General features: G+C 49.5%; 5 non-coding genes and 2 pseudogenes across 5 annotated transcripts; all 7 read right to left on the reverse strand.

Moving 5' to 3' along the window:
- Positions 1-257: 257 nt before the first annotated feature.
- LOC141195270 (U2 spliceosomal RNA) lies at positions 258-448 on the reverse strand. Its single transcript, XR_012267869.1, has one exon. It is a non-coding gene; the product is annotated as a U2 spliceosomal RNA (small nuclear RNA).
- Positions 449-1,567: 1,119 nt separating this feature from the next.
- LOC141195271 (U2 spliceosomal RNA) lies at positions 1,568-1,758 on the reverse strand. Its single transcript, XR_012267870.1, has one exon. It is a non-coding gene; the product is annotated as a U2 spliceosomal RNA (small nuclear RNA).
- Positions 1,759-2,879: 1,121 nt separating this feature from the next.
- LOC141196397 (U2 spliceosomal RNA) lies at positions 2,880-3,080 on the reverse strand (annotated as a pseudogene).
- Positions 3,081-8,624: 5,544 nt separating this feature from the next.
- On the reverse strand, positions 8,625-8,722 carry LOC141196421 (U2 spliceosomal RNA; annotated as a pseudogene).
- A 1,120-nt stretch (positions 8,723-9,842) lies between these two features.
- On the reverse strand, positions 9,843-10,033 carry LOC141195272 (U2 spliceosomal RNA). The gene has a single exon (XR_012267871.1). It is a non-coding gene; the product is annotated as a U2 spliceosomal RNA (small nuclear RNA).
- A 1,120-nt stretch (positions 10,034-11,153) lies between these two features.
- LOC141195273 (U2 spliceosomal RNA) lies at positions 11,154-11,344 on the reverse strand. The gene has a single exon (XR_012267872.1). It is a non-coding gene; the product is annotated as a U2 spliceosomal RNA (small nuclear RNA).
- A 1,117-nt stretch (positions 11,345-12,461) lies between these two features.
- On the reverse strand, positions 12,462-12,652 carry LOC141195274 (U2 spliceosomal RNA). Its single transcript, XR_012267873.1, has one exon. It is a non-coding gene; the product is annotated as a U2 spliceosomal RNA (small nuclear RNA).
- Positions 12,653-13,715: the final 1,063 nt, after the last annotated feature.

The raw sequence follows: 13,715 nt of genomic DNA on the forward strand, positions 1-13,715 counted from the left end.
TTATCCAAAAGGAAGTATAGAGGGAGAGCTAGATAGATAGCATTGCATTACATTACATTACATGGCAATGCAATGCACAGTTGCTGAAGTTGAACCAAAATGAGCTTGTCATCTGGCTTCTGCAACTTTTAGCATGAAAAATCCAATGAGGAGAAGAAAAGCAAAGCCAAAGAGTCCATCCCAAAATCCGACAAACAAGCAAAATGAACAAAAAGCATTGAATTCAATTCTTTCTGATTTTAGAAACTGCATTAAAGAAGGGGTGCACCGGTCCTGGAGATACTGCAATACCAGGTCAATGCGTGGAGTGGACAGAGCAAGCTCTTTTTCCATCTCCCTGTTCTAAAAATCCATTTAATATATGGTCCCCAGATAGGGGACGTATCAGATATTAAACTGATAAGAACAGATACTACACTTGATCTTAGCCAAAAGGCCGAGAAGCGATAACCAGAATTGGTTTCCGACTACGGTGCCACCCAAGGATTCTGAAAAGTCCATTTGTGGAGATGGCCACCTGGACTCCCGTTAAGAAGACATGCTGTCAACCTCTAGATCCCTCACATGCCTGCACTTTTCGGCTTGCTGCTGCTGCAATCAACGCGTTTTAGATCTGCATAACTCCACCTCTTTTAGCACAGTACCCTCAACCCCCGGCTGTTCCCACCCGCCTCAACACCGTTGGAAGGGAGGAGTACCAATTAAGGCGGGGGGGGGTGGAACGAGCAGCTGTCTACCCTTAGCAGGAGGGTTGCTGATTAATTACCTCTCCTGCTGCTGCTGCTGCTGGCTGTCCAGCAGCAGACTGAAGGTGGCTGCTGCTGTGCGCATGTATATAAAGGCTCAGAGCCTATTATGACACGCGCAGCCAGCGTTCCATTGCCACATTCCGTCTACTGCAGGCGGGATACCTGGATGGCTGAATGTCACTGAGAAGCTCACAGAGACCGCCATAAGCAACAGTTTAAAAGAATGCCACAGACTAATCAACCAAACTTTTTGGGTTGGTTTCTCTTTTATAGTCTGCAGGCATTAAATGAAAGAAGTCAGTGTTCCAGCAGAGGGAGACAACGTTTCAGAAAAGGCATTGTAGCAAACCAAAAAAGAAATTTTAAGCGCAGCAGAGTAACCAGCTCACATACCTGTTAGCTCAGGTGAGTTTAAAAGGCTGCTGTTGATAACAAGGGCATTTGCTAAATAGATGGTGTGTGTGCAACAATATACTGAAAGGTCAATTATATTGTGCAGCTTATCTCACCACCTGTAGTTATTTAGGTGAAAGCTCCAAAATGCTTGCCTAATATGTCTGTTTATCCAAAAGGAAGTATAGAGGGAGAGCTAGATAGATAGCATTGCATTACATTACATTACATGGCAATGCAATGCACAGTTGCTGAAGTTGAACCAAAATGAGCTGGTCATCTGGCTTCTGCAACTTTTAACATGAAAAATCCAATGAGGAGAAGAAAAGCAAAGCCAAAGAGTCCATCCCAAAATCCAACAAACAAGCAAAATGAACAAAAAGCATTGAATTCAATTCTTTCTGATTTTAGAAACTGCATTAAAGAAGGGGTGCACCGGTCCTGGAGATACTGCAATACCAGGTCAATGCGTGGAGTGGACAGAGCAAGCTCTTTTTCCATCTCCCTGTTCTAAAAATCCATTTAATATATGGTCCCCAGATAGGGGACGTATCAGATATTAAACTGATAAGAACAGATACTACACTTGATCTTAGCCAAAAGGCCGAGAAGCGATAACCAGAATTGGTTTCCGACTACGGTGCCACCCAAGGATTCTGAAAAGTCCATTTGTGGAGATGGCCACCTGGACTCCCGTTAAGAAGACATGCTGTCAACCTCTAGATCCCTCACATGCCTGCACTTTTCGGCTTGCTGCTGCTGCAATCCACGCGTTTTAGATCTGCATAACTCCACCTCTTTTAGCACAGTACCCTCAACCCCCGGCTGTTCCCACCCGCCTCAACACCGTTGGAAGGGAGGAGAACCAATTAAGGCGGGGGGGGGGGTGGAACGAGCAGCTGTCTACCCTTAGCAGGAGGGTTGCTGATTAATTACCTCTCCTGCTGCTGCTGCTGCTGGCTGTCCAGCAGCAGACTGAAGGTGGCTGCTGCTGTGCGCAGGTATATAAAGGCTCAGAGCCTATTATGACACGCGCAGCCAGCGTTCCATTGCCACATTCCGTCTACTGCAGGCGGGATACCTGGATGGCTGAATGTCACTGAGAAGCTCACAGAGACCGCCATAAGCAACAGTTTAAAAGAATGACACAGACTAATCAACCAAACTTTTTGGGTTGGTTTCTCTTTTATAGTCTGCAGGCATTAAATGAAAGAAGTCAGTGTTCCAGCAGAGGGAGACAACGTTTCAGAAAAGGCATTGTAGCAAACCAAAAAAGAAATTTTAAGCGCAGCAGAGTAACCAGCTCACATACCTGTTAGCTCAGGTGAGTTTAAAAGGCTGCTGTTGATAACAAGGGCATTTGCTAAATAGATGGTGTGTGTGCAACAATATACTGAAAGGTCAATTATATTGTGCAGCTTATCTCACCACCTGTAGTTATTTAGGTGAAAGCTCCAAAATGCTTGCCTAATATGTCTGTTTATCCAAAAGGAAGTATAGAGGGAGAGCTAGATAGATAGCATTGCATTACATTACATTACATGGCAATGCAATGCACAGTTGCTGCAGTTGAACCAAAATGAGCTTGTCATCTGGCTTCTGCAACTTTTAACATGAAAAATCCAATGAGGAGAAGAAAAGCAAAGCCAAAGAGTCCATCCCAAAATCCGACAAACAAGCAAAATGAACAAAAAGCATTGAATTCAATTCTTTCTGATTTTAGAAACTGCATTAAAGAAGGGGTGCACCGGTCCTGGAGATACTGCAATACCAGGTCAATGCGTGGAGTGGACAGAGCAAGCTCTTTTTCCATCTCCCTGTTCTAAAAATCCATTTAATATATGTTCCCCAGATAGGGGACGTATCAGATATTAAACTGATAAGAACAGAATTTTTTTTTTTTTATTGAATATATCTTTTATTAGCACAAAAAAATAAGTTAACAGACAGTGTACAGTGCCGCAGCCCAGTACACACAGAATTCTACATCATATTTACATAGCATGAGGATACGACGCACTAACTAGACACATCACACCCCTATGCTACACAAAACACTCAATCTGAAAGAAAAAGCATGTCAATCAATACAGTACGACGAACCGTGAAAAGGGATGGGGATTGGGAAAAAGGGGATGGGGAGGGGAAAATCACAGGCCCGAAGCTTTATTGAAAGACAAGACACATAAGGGGAGAGGGGGAGGAGGGGTTTAGTCCTCATCCTCGTCCTCCGTACTGTCCACGATGGAATAGTCTCTGAGCAGGCTGTGGATCAGCCTGCGGCAGTCCTGGATGGACATCCTCTCCCTCCTCAAGATGAGCCGGTTCCTGGCGACCCAAACGGCATCCTTGAAGCAGTTCATAAGGCGCCAAGCCTCCTGGATGGCTCCGACGGTATGAACCCCAGGGAAGAGTCCGTAAAACACAGAATGGTGCGATAGGCTCGCCCTGGGGACAGAGTTCCTCAGGTCGTCCTCAAGGGCAGTCAACAGGCGCTGTGCAAATCCGCAGTCCCAAAAAGTGTGCAAAGATGTTTCCTCCACGAAGGGGCATCTTTGGCAGTACCGGGTCTTGCACAGGTTCCGGGCATGCATGAATGACCGGACGGGCAGTCCGCCCTGAATCGCCATCCACGACAAGTCCTTGTGCCCGTTGGTCAGCCTGTCAGACGACACATTTGTCCACACAGTCTCCAGCGTGTCCTGGTGAAGTCCTGTGATGTTCTCCACGTCATCCTTGGCTCTGATGAGCTTGTGGATAGTTTTGGGCTTCCACAAGTCGGGCTTGAGTCCCTCCAGTTGATGTTCCCCCACAAATCGAACGACGTCTCCGTAGAACCATGGCGTCGTCCAGTTGTAGGGGAAGGAGCTGTCCCACTTGTCCCAGCCGAGTCGCCTCCAAAGAGGAAGCAGGAAGAAGCGAGACATGGACCTGCCCGCGGAGCCATTCTTGACTTGCAAAGTCCGGCGGACACAATCACACACAAAAGAGGATCGCAGGAGGGTGGGGATATCTGGAACGCCCTTCCCACCCTTGCGAGGCTCCTTGTACATGACGGCCCGCCTGACTCTGTCCATCTTGGATCCCCAGACAAAGTGAAACACTGTCCTGGTAATGGCCCTGCACACAGTGACGTGTGGGGGCCAGGCCTGCGCCGTGTACTGCAAGACGGGCAGGACCTCATTACGCAGGACGAGTGCCTTACCCTCACAAGTGAGGTGTCTGAGGCTCCAGAGTCCGATCCGTTGCTTCACCTTGGCCAAGCGTTCTTGCCAGGACTTGAGGGCCGCTCCTTCCTTCCCGAACCAGACTCCCAGCACCTTGAGGAAATCCGGTTGAATGTTGAAGGGGAAGGGGGCGGAGGAGGCCGGCTGCCAATCCCCGAAGAGCATGGCTTCCAACTTCCTGCAGTTGACTTTGGCCCCTGAAGCCCGGCCGAACCTCTCACACGTCTGGACGAGGGCGTCGACTGAACCACGATCAGCGCAGAAGACGGTGACGTCGTCCATGTAGAGCGAGCACTTGACCTCGTGTCGTCCCGGACCCGGTGCGGTGATCCCTCTGATCTCTCCATTCTGCCGGATAGCCTCTGCGAAGAGTTCTATAACACAAACAAAAAGAAGAGGTGATAGAGGGCAGCCTTGTCTGACCCCAGAGAGGACAGGGAAGGGGTCAGTCTTCCAGCCGTTCACCAACACCGAGCTGTGGATATCAAAATACATCAGACGGACATACGAACAAAACATGTTACCCAAACCTAACCGGTGCAGAGCTCGGCCCATGAACTCGTGGGAAACCCGGTCGAAGGCCTTCTCCTGATCCAAGGAGACCAGGGCCGCGTGTGCGCGGCGGACCTTGATGTACTCGACCGTGTCCCGCACGAGAGCGAGGCTGTCTGCGATGCGACGTCCAGGGATGCCGCAGGTCTGGTCCGGGTGGATAATCCGTCCGATGACCGTCTTAAGTCGTGTCGCCATCGTCTTGGCCAGGATCTTGTAGTCCACGTTGAGCAGAGTGATGGGACGCCAATTCCTCAGGTCGCACCTCTCTCCCTTCCGCTTGTACAGGATCGTGACCATTCCTTCCCTCAAAGATGGAGGCATTCTACCCTCCACCACCATCTCCTCGTACAGGTCCAACAGGTCCGGACAGATGAGGTCTCCCAGCGCTACATAGAGCTCCGCTGGAAGACCATCACTGCCCGGGGTCCTGCCGGTCCTAAAGGATTTAGCGGCAGAGAGCAATTCGCCCACCATCAGAGGTTTGTCCAAGGCTGCCGTGCCTGCAGGATCAAGATGGTTAGTGATACCTGACAGGAACTTATCAGCAGCGTCGGGGTCGGTAGTCTTGTGGGAGTAGAGTTCGCTGTAGAAGTCGCTGACGACCCTCATCACGTCCTCCTTCCCACGTCGCATGTTTCCGCTCTCGTCTCGCAGCTCGTTCAGGGGCGTGTGACCGGCATGAAGTTTCCTGAAAAAGAATGAGTTACATTTCTCACCCTTCTCCAGATTCTCCACTTTGGAACGGAAGACGATTCGCTTGGACTCCTCCTCAAAGTGCCTTTTCAGGCTCTTCTTGGTCTCCTCCAGCTCCTCCCTCACGTCCCAGCCGCAGTGAAGAAGGTCCTGCAGCGACCGCAGCTCGCGCTGCAGCCCTCTGAAGTCCCTCCTCTTCTCACACGCCTGTTGTCGACCCTTGGCCTGAAAGAAACAGCGAAACTCAAGTTTAACATATTCCCACCAATCAGAGACTGTTTGGAAGCTACCCTTGTAGGACTGCCACATTGCGTAGGCTGCTCTCAGCTCCTCCACGACTTCATCCTGAGCCAGCAGAGCACAATTCAGCTTCCAGGAGCCGGGGCCGGACGGAAAACCGTCGCCGAGGACACCTTGTAAGTGAATGGCTCTGTGGTCGGAGAAGAAGCAGGGGACCATCGAGTGCCTACTCTGCCTGACTGCCCGAGAGGTGAACACAAAGTCAATCCTGGAGCGGAGTGAGCCATCGGGTCGGCTCCACGAATAGTTTGTGGAGCCTCTCCCCATGGAGCCCACCACGTCCTGAAGAGAGGCCTCGGTTACCATCTCGATGAGCAGCTTGGACGTGATGTCCAACTTGGCAGATGTGCCAGAACTACGACCATCCTCCTCGATGGGGCAGTTGAAATCCCCGGCCATCACTAAGGTCCTGGTGGTGGCAAGCTGAAGCCGCAGGGTCTGGAAAAGCTCCAAACGCTCATTCTTCAGTGGGGACGCATACACGTTGATGAACCTGACAGGTTCTCCCGCCCAGTTGCCATCTACAACAAGAGCCCTGCCGCAGATGAGCTCCTGGACGGACTCAAGCGTGAATGCGCCCCCCCTGATCAGAATTGCGACCCCCGCAGACTTGCAGTCACCCCCACCGGACCAGTAGGATGGACCGTGGGACCACTCCCTGGCCAGATGTTTGAAGGACCTAGAGGAGGGAAGGGAACATTCCTGCAACATATAAACATCACACAACTGGGAAGTAAGGAAGGCATAAATAGTCTGACGTCTGAACTTGTCCTTGATGCTCCTGACATTAATGGAAAATAAGTTAATATTAGCCATCATGTAGGGAAAAAAGAAAAAGTTAGCGCAGGCAATACACCTTAGTTACCACTCCGGTCGGGTGGTCCCTCGTCGGTGTTGACTGCTGGTGACGGGATCACCAGCAGGCCCTCTTCCTCCATCTGGTCAAGCAGCGCGGCCTCGATCTCGGCGACCACCAGTTCCTCCTCTTCTGGCTCGGCCACCAGGGTCTCAACCATGTGCTCCATCTCTTCTGGCTCAGGGAGGGTATCCTCCTTTTCGCCTACGAAATCCAGAATCTTCTTTTTGGAGGATTCAGTAGCAGGGCTGTCCTCCACCTTCCTCTTTCCCCGAGTTGGAACTGGGGAGACAAGAAGGGGAAAATCCTCCTCGGAATAGATAGCGGCAGGTGGAGGAAAGGTTAATTCCACCGCTACCATGGTCTGGGGAGGGAGAGTGGCTGCCGGGGCAGGGGAAAGGACACCTGCTGAGGAGTAGGGGAAGGAGGAAGAGGAAGTGGAATCCTCAGCAGGGGTGGCCGGGGTGGGGGGGGATTGGACAGGGGTGGCAGGGGGAGGGATCGAGAGAGGGGTGACAGAACTCTTACCCTCCTTTGACTTTTTCTTCTGCTTCGGAGCTGCTGGGACCGTCGCTGCGGCTTTGGCCACCGACTCCTTGACCGCTTTGGCCTTGGTCGTCTCGGCCTTGGCCGCTGGGGCCTTGGTCGTCGCGTCCTTGACCTTCACAGGCCTGGTCGTCGGGGCCTTGTCCTCCGGAGCAGGGGTCGTCGCAACCACCGATGCCCAGGATCTCTCACGCTTGGGGCAATCCTTGTACAGATGAGCCGCCAGCCCACACAGGTTGCAGGACGTCTTCTTCGGGCAGTCCTTCGAGCTGTGTCCCGTCACTCGACAAATCCTGCAGGCATCCTCCTTGCAGTTCTTCATCTCGTGGCCGTTCTTGCCGCATCTCCTGCAGTTCCGCGGCATGTCCGGGTAATAGATGAGGCCGTAGGAGTTGCCCAGGGAGAATGTCGGGGGCAGGTGCCGAAGTCCGTCTGAGTACGCCAGGTCCCTGTGAAGTCTAACGGTCACCGACCACTTACCTGTCCAGAAGCCGAGTCCATTCAGGATGTGAGAGGGTTCCTTCACAACCAAACAGAAGCGTCTCAGGAAGGTACAGATGTCTTGGCCTGGGGTGTGCGGGTTGCGCATGGAGACCGTGATCCTCCTTTCGTCCCTCTGGATAGGGCAGCTACCTGTAAAGGCAGAGAAAGAATTATCCGGTCCTTTTGCGCTTACCATTTCCCAGAACCTCCTGCAGGTGTTCACAGTGGCGAAGGTGACGAAGAAGATCCCCGTCAAGAAGGTCTGGATGCTGAGGGTGTCCGACCTGGAGAAGCCTCGATCCAGCAGCATCTTCTGGCAGAACACGTCCGAGGACATGTCCGGCACCCTCCCATCCACTTCCTTCAGCTTCAGGGCCACCGTCTGCCGCATCCATGGCTCCAGGGCTGGAGCTTCGTGGCGGGGCTTCTGGGGTCCCTTCTGCTGGCCATTCGTGGAGGCAGAGTCCTTGGGGTCAGAATCGGCTCCTGGCTGGGCCCTCCTGGCTGTCCCCGGCTCCAGGCTCTTCTTTTCGGCCTTCCTCGCAGCGCTTGCCATGGCTTTCCTCCTGCAGTTACTTCTTGGAGCTGGATCTGGAACTCTTCCCGGAATGGGTGGAGCTATGCAGATTCTTCTCCCGTCGTGTTCTGGACAAATTCCCCGAAAGGTCTTTGTCTCGATGATTTTCTTCCTCGAAGATTCCACAGGACAGCCCAATTCTTCTCCGAGTCTTCGTCTTCTTCTGGATTCTTTAGAGCTTCTTCCTCCCACCGATATCCGCCTTCCTTCTCCGATGTCAGCTGGGCTCCGAAGCTCTTCTCCTTCTGAGTTCGATCGCTCTCGTCAAGTGTAGATCGTAGCTCTTGTGTTCTTAAAAGAACAGATACTACACTTGATCTTAGCCAAAAGGCCGAGAAGCGATAACCAGAATTGGTTTCCGACTACGGTGCCACCCAAGGATTCTGAAAAGTCCATTTGTGGAGATGGCCACCTGGACTCCCGTTAAGAAGACATGCTGTCAACCTCTAGATCCCTCACATGCCTGCACTTTTCGGCTTGCTGCTGCTGCAATCCACGCGTTTTAGATCTGCATAACTCCACCTCTTTTAGCACAGTACCCTCAACCCCCGGCTGTTCCCACCCGCCTCAACACCGTTGGAAGGGAGGAGAACCAATTAAGGCGGTGGGGGGGGTGGAACGAGCAGCTGTCTACCCTTAGCAGGAGGGTTGCTGATTAATTACCTCTCCTGCTGCTGCTGCTGCTGGCTGTCCAGCAGCAGACTGAAGGTGGCTACTGCTGTGCGCAGGTATATAAAGGCTCAGAGCCTATTATGACACGCGCAGCCAGCGTTCCATTGCCACATTCCCTCTACTGCAGGCGGGATACCTGGATGGCTGAATGTCACTGAGAAGCTCACAGAGACCGCCATAAGCAACAGTTTAAAAGAATGCCACAGACTAATCAACCAAACTTTTTGGGTTGGTTTCTCTTTTATAGTCTGCAGGCATTAAATGAAAGAAGTCAGTGTTCCAGCAGAGGGAGACAACGTTTCAGAAAAGGCATTGTAGCAAACCAAAAAGTAATTTTAAGCGCAGCAGAGTAACCAGCTCACATACCTGTTAGCTCAGGTGAGTTTAAAAGGCTGCTGTTGATAACAAGGGCATTTGCTAAATAGATGGTGTGTGTGCAACAATATACTGAAAGGTCAATTATATTGTGCAGCTTATCTCACCACCTGTAGTTATTTAGGTGAAAGCTCCAAAATGCTTGCCTAATATGTCTGTTTATCCAAAAGGAAGTATAGAGGGAGAGCTAGATAGATAGCATTGCATTACATTACATTACATGGCAATGCAATGCACAGTTGCTGAAGTTGAACCAAAATGAGCTTGTCATCTGGCTTCTGCAACTTTTAACATGAAAAATCCAATGAGGAGAAGAAAAGCAAAGCCAAAGAGTCCATCCCAAAATCCGACAAACAAGCAAAATGAACAAAAAGCATTGAATTCAATTCTTTCTGATTTTAGAAACTGCATTAAAGAAGGGGTGCACCGGTCCTGGAGATACTGCAATACCAGGTCAATGCGTGGAGTGGACAGAGCAAGCTCTTTTTCCATCTCCCTGTTCTAAAAATCCATTTAATATATGGTCCCCAGATAGGGGACGTATCAGATATTAAACTGATAAGAACAGATACTACACTTGATCTTAGCCAAAAGGCCGAGAAGCGATAACCAGAATTGGTTTCCGACTACGGTGCCACCCAAGGATTCTGAAAAGTCCATTTGTGGAGATGGCCACCTGGACTCCCGTTAAGAAGACATGCTGTCAACCTCTAGATCCCTCACATGCCTGCACTTTTCGGCTTGCTGCTGCTGCAATCCACGCGTTTTAGATCTGCATAACTCCACCTCTTTTAGCACAGTACCCTCAACCCCCGGCTGTTCCCACCCGCCTCAACACCGTTGGAAGGGAGGAGAACCAATTAAGGCGGGGGGGGGGTGGAACGAGCAGCTGTCTACCCTTAGCAGGAGGGTTGCTGATTAATTACCTCTCCTGCTGCTGCTGCTGCTGGCTGTCCAGCAGCAGACTGAAGGTGGCTGCTGCTGTGCGCAGGTATATAAAGGCTCAGAGCCTATTATGACACGCGCAGCCAGCGTTCCATTGCCACATTCCGTCTACTGCAGGCGGGATACCTGGATGGCTGAATGTCACTGAGAAGCTCACAGAGACCGCCATAAGCAACAGTTTAAAAGAATGCCACAGACTAATCAACCAAACTTTTTGGGTTGGTTTCTCTTTTATAGTCTGCAGGCATTAAATGAAAGAAGTCAGTGTTCCAGCAGAGGGAGACAACGTTTCAGAAAAGGCATTGTAGCAAACCAAAAAAGAAATTTTAAGCGCAGCAGAGTAACCAGCTCACATACCTGTTAGCTCAGGTGAGTTTAAAAGGCTGCTGTTGATAACAAGGGCATTTGCTAAATAGATGGTGTGTGTGCAACAATATACTGAAAGGTCAATTATATTGTGCAGCTTATCTCACCACCTGTAGTTATTTAGGTGAAAGCTCCAAAATGCTTGCCTAATATGTCTGTTTATCCAAAAGGAAGTATAGAGGGAGAGCTAGATAGATAGCATTGCATTACATTACATTACATGGCAATGCAATGCACAGTTGCTGAAGTTGAACCAAAATGAGCTTGTCATCTGGCTTCTGCAACTTTTAACATGAAAAATCCAATGAGGAGAAGAAAAGCAAAGCCAAAGAGTCCATCCCAAAATCCGACAAACAAGCAAAATGAACAAAAAGTATTGAATTCAATTCTTTCTGATTTTAGAAACTGCATTAAAGAAGGGGTGCACCGGTCCTGGAGATACTGCAATACCAGGTCAATGCGTGGAGTGGACAGAGCAAGCTCTTTTTCCATCTCCCTGTTCTAAAAATCCATTTAATATATGGTCCCCAGATAGGGGACGTATCAGATATTAAACTGATAAGAACAGATACTACACTTGATCTTAGCCAAAAGGCCGAGAAGCGATAACCAGAATTGGTTTCCGACTACGGTGCCACCCAAGGATTCTGAAAAGTCCATTTGTGGAGATGGCCACCTGGACTCCCGTTAAGAAGACATGCTGTCAACCTCTAGATCCCTCACATGCCTGCACTTTTCGGCTTGCTGCTGCTGCAATCCACGCGTTTTAGATCTGCATAACTCCACCTCTTTTAGCACAGTACCCTCAACCCCCGGCTGTTCCCACCCGCCTCAACACCGTTGGAAGGGAGGAGAACCAATTAAGGCGGGGGGGGGGTGGAACGAGCAGCTGTCTACCCTTAGCAGGAGGGTTGCTGATTAATTACCTCTCCTGCTGCTGCTGCTGGCTGTCCAGCAGCAGACTGAAGGTGGCTGCTGCTGTGCGCAGGTATATAAAGGCTCAGAGCCTATTATGACACGCGCAGCCAGCGTTCCATTGCCACATTCCGTCTACTGCAGGCGGGATACCTGGATGGCTGAATTTCACTGAGAAGCTCACAGAGACCGCCATAAGCAACAGTTTAAAAGAATGCCACAGACTAATCAACCAAACTTTTTGGGTTGGTTTCTCTTTTATAGTCTGCAGGCATTAAATGAAAGAAGTCAGTGTTCCAGCAGAGGGAGACAACGTTTCAGAAAAGGCATTGTAGCAAACCAAAAAAGAAATTTTAAGCGCAGCAGAGTAACCAGCTCACATACCTGTTAGCTCAGGTGAGTTTAAAAGGCTGCTGTTGATAACAAGGGCATTTGCTAAATAGATGGTGTGTGTGCAACAATATACTGAAAGGTCAATTATATTGTGCAGCTTATCTCACCACCTGTAGTTATTTAGGTGAAAGCTCCAAAATGCTTGCCTAATATGTCTGTTTATCCAAAAGGAAGTATAGAGGGAGAGCTAGATAGATAGCATTGCATTACATTACATTACATGGCAATGCAATGCACAGTTGCTGAAGTTGAACCAAAATGAGCTTGTCATCTGGCTTCTGCAACTTTTAACATGAAAAATCCAATGAGGAGAAGAAAAGCAAAGCCAAAGAGTCCATCCCAAAATCCGACAAACAAGCAAAATGAACAAAAAGCATTGAATTCAATTCTTTCTGATTTTAGAAACTGCATTAAAGAAGGGGTGCACCGGTCCTGGAGATACTGCAATACCAGGTCAATGCGTGGAGTGGACAGAGCAAGCTCTTTTTCCATCTCCCTGTTCTAAAAATCCATTTAATATATGGTCCCCAGATAGGGGACGTATCAGATATTAAACTGATAAGAACAGATACTACACTTGATCTTAGCCAAAAGGCCGAGAAGCGATAACCAGAATTGGTTTCCGACTACGGTGCCACCCAAGGATTCTGAAAAGTCCATTTGTGGAGATGGCCACCTGGACTCCCGTTAAGAAGACATGCTGTCAACCTCTAGATCCCTCACATGCCTGCACTTTTCGGCTTGCTGCTGCTGCAATCCACGCGTTTTAGATCTGCATAACTCCACCTCTTTTAGCACAGTACCCTCAACCCCCGGCTGTTCCCACCTGCCTCAACACCGTTGGAAGGGAGGAGAACCAATTAAGGCGGGGGGGGGGGTGGAACGAGCAGCTGTCTACCCTTAGCAGGAGGGTTGCTGATTAATTACCTCTCCTGCTGCTGCTGCTGCTGGCTGTCCAGCAGCAGACTGAAGGTGGCTGCTGCTGTGCGCAGGTATATAAAGGCTCAGAGCCTATTATGACATGCGCAGCCAGCGTTCCATTGCCACATTCCGTCTACTGCAGGCGGGATACCTGGATGGCTGAATGTCACTGAGAAGCTCACAGAGACCGCCATAAGCAACAGTTTAAAAGAATGCCACAGACTAATCAACCAAACTTTTTGGGTTGGTTTCTCTTTTATAGTCTGCAGGCATTAAATGAAAGAAGTCAGTGTTCCAGCAGAGGGAGACAACGTTTCAGAAAAGGCATTGTAGCAAACCAAAAAAGAAATTTTAAGCGCAGCAGAGTAACCAGCTCACATACCTGTTAGCTCAGGTGAGTTTAAAAGGCTGCTGTTGATAACAAGGGCATTTGCTAAATAGATGGTGTGTGTGCAACAATATACTGAAAGGTCAATTATATTGTGCAGCTTATCTCACCACCTGTAGTTATTTAGGTGAAAGCTCCAAAATGCTTGCCTAATATGTCTGTTTATCCAAAAGGAAGTATAGAGGGAGAGCTAGATAGATAGCATTGCATTACATTACATTACATGGCAATGCAATGCACAGTTGCTGAAGTTGAACCAAAATGAGCTTGTCATCTGGCTTCTGCAACTTTTAACATGAAAAATCCAATGAGGAGAAGAAAAGCAAAGCCAAAGAGTCCATCCCAAAATCCGACAAACAAG

The sequence above is a fragment of the Phyllobates terribilis genome, unplaced genomic scaffold (assembly GCF_046119375.1).
Source record: "Phyllobates terribilis strain yellow unplaced genomic scaffold, ASM4611937v1 Scaffold_74__1_contigs__length_7073193, whole genome shotgun sequence".
Taxonomy (NCBI): Eukaryota; Metazoa; Chordata; class Amphibia; order Anura; family Dendrobatidae; genus Phyllobates; species Phyllobates terribilis.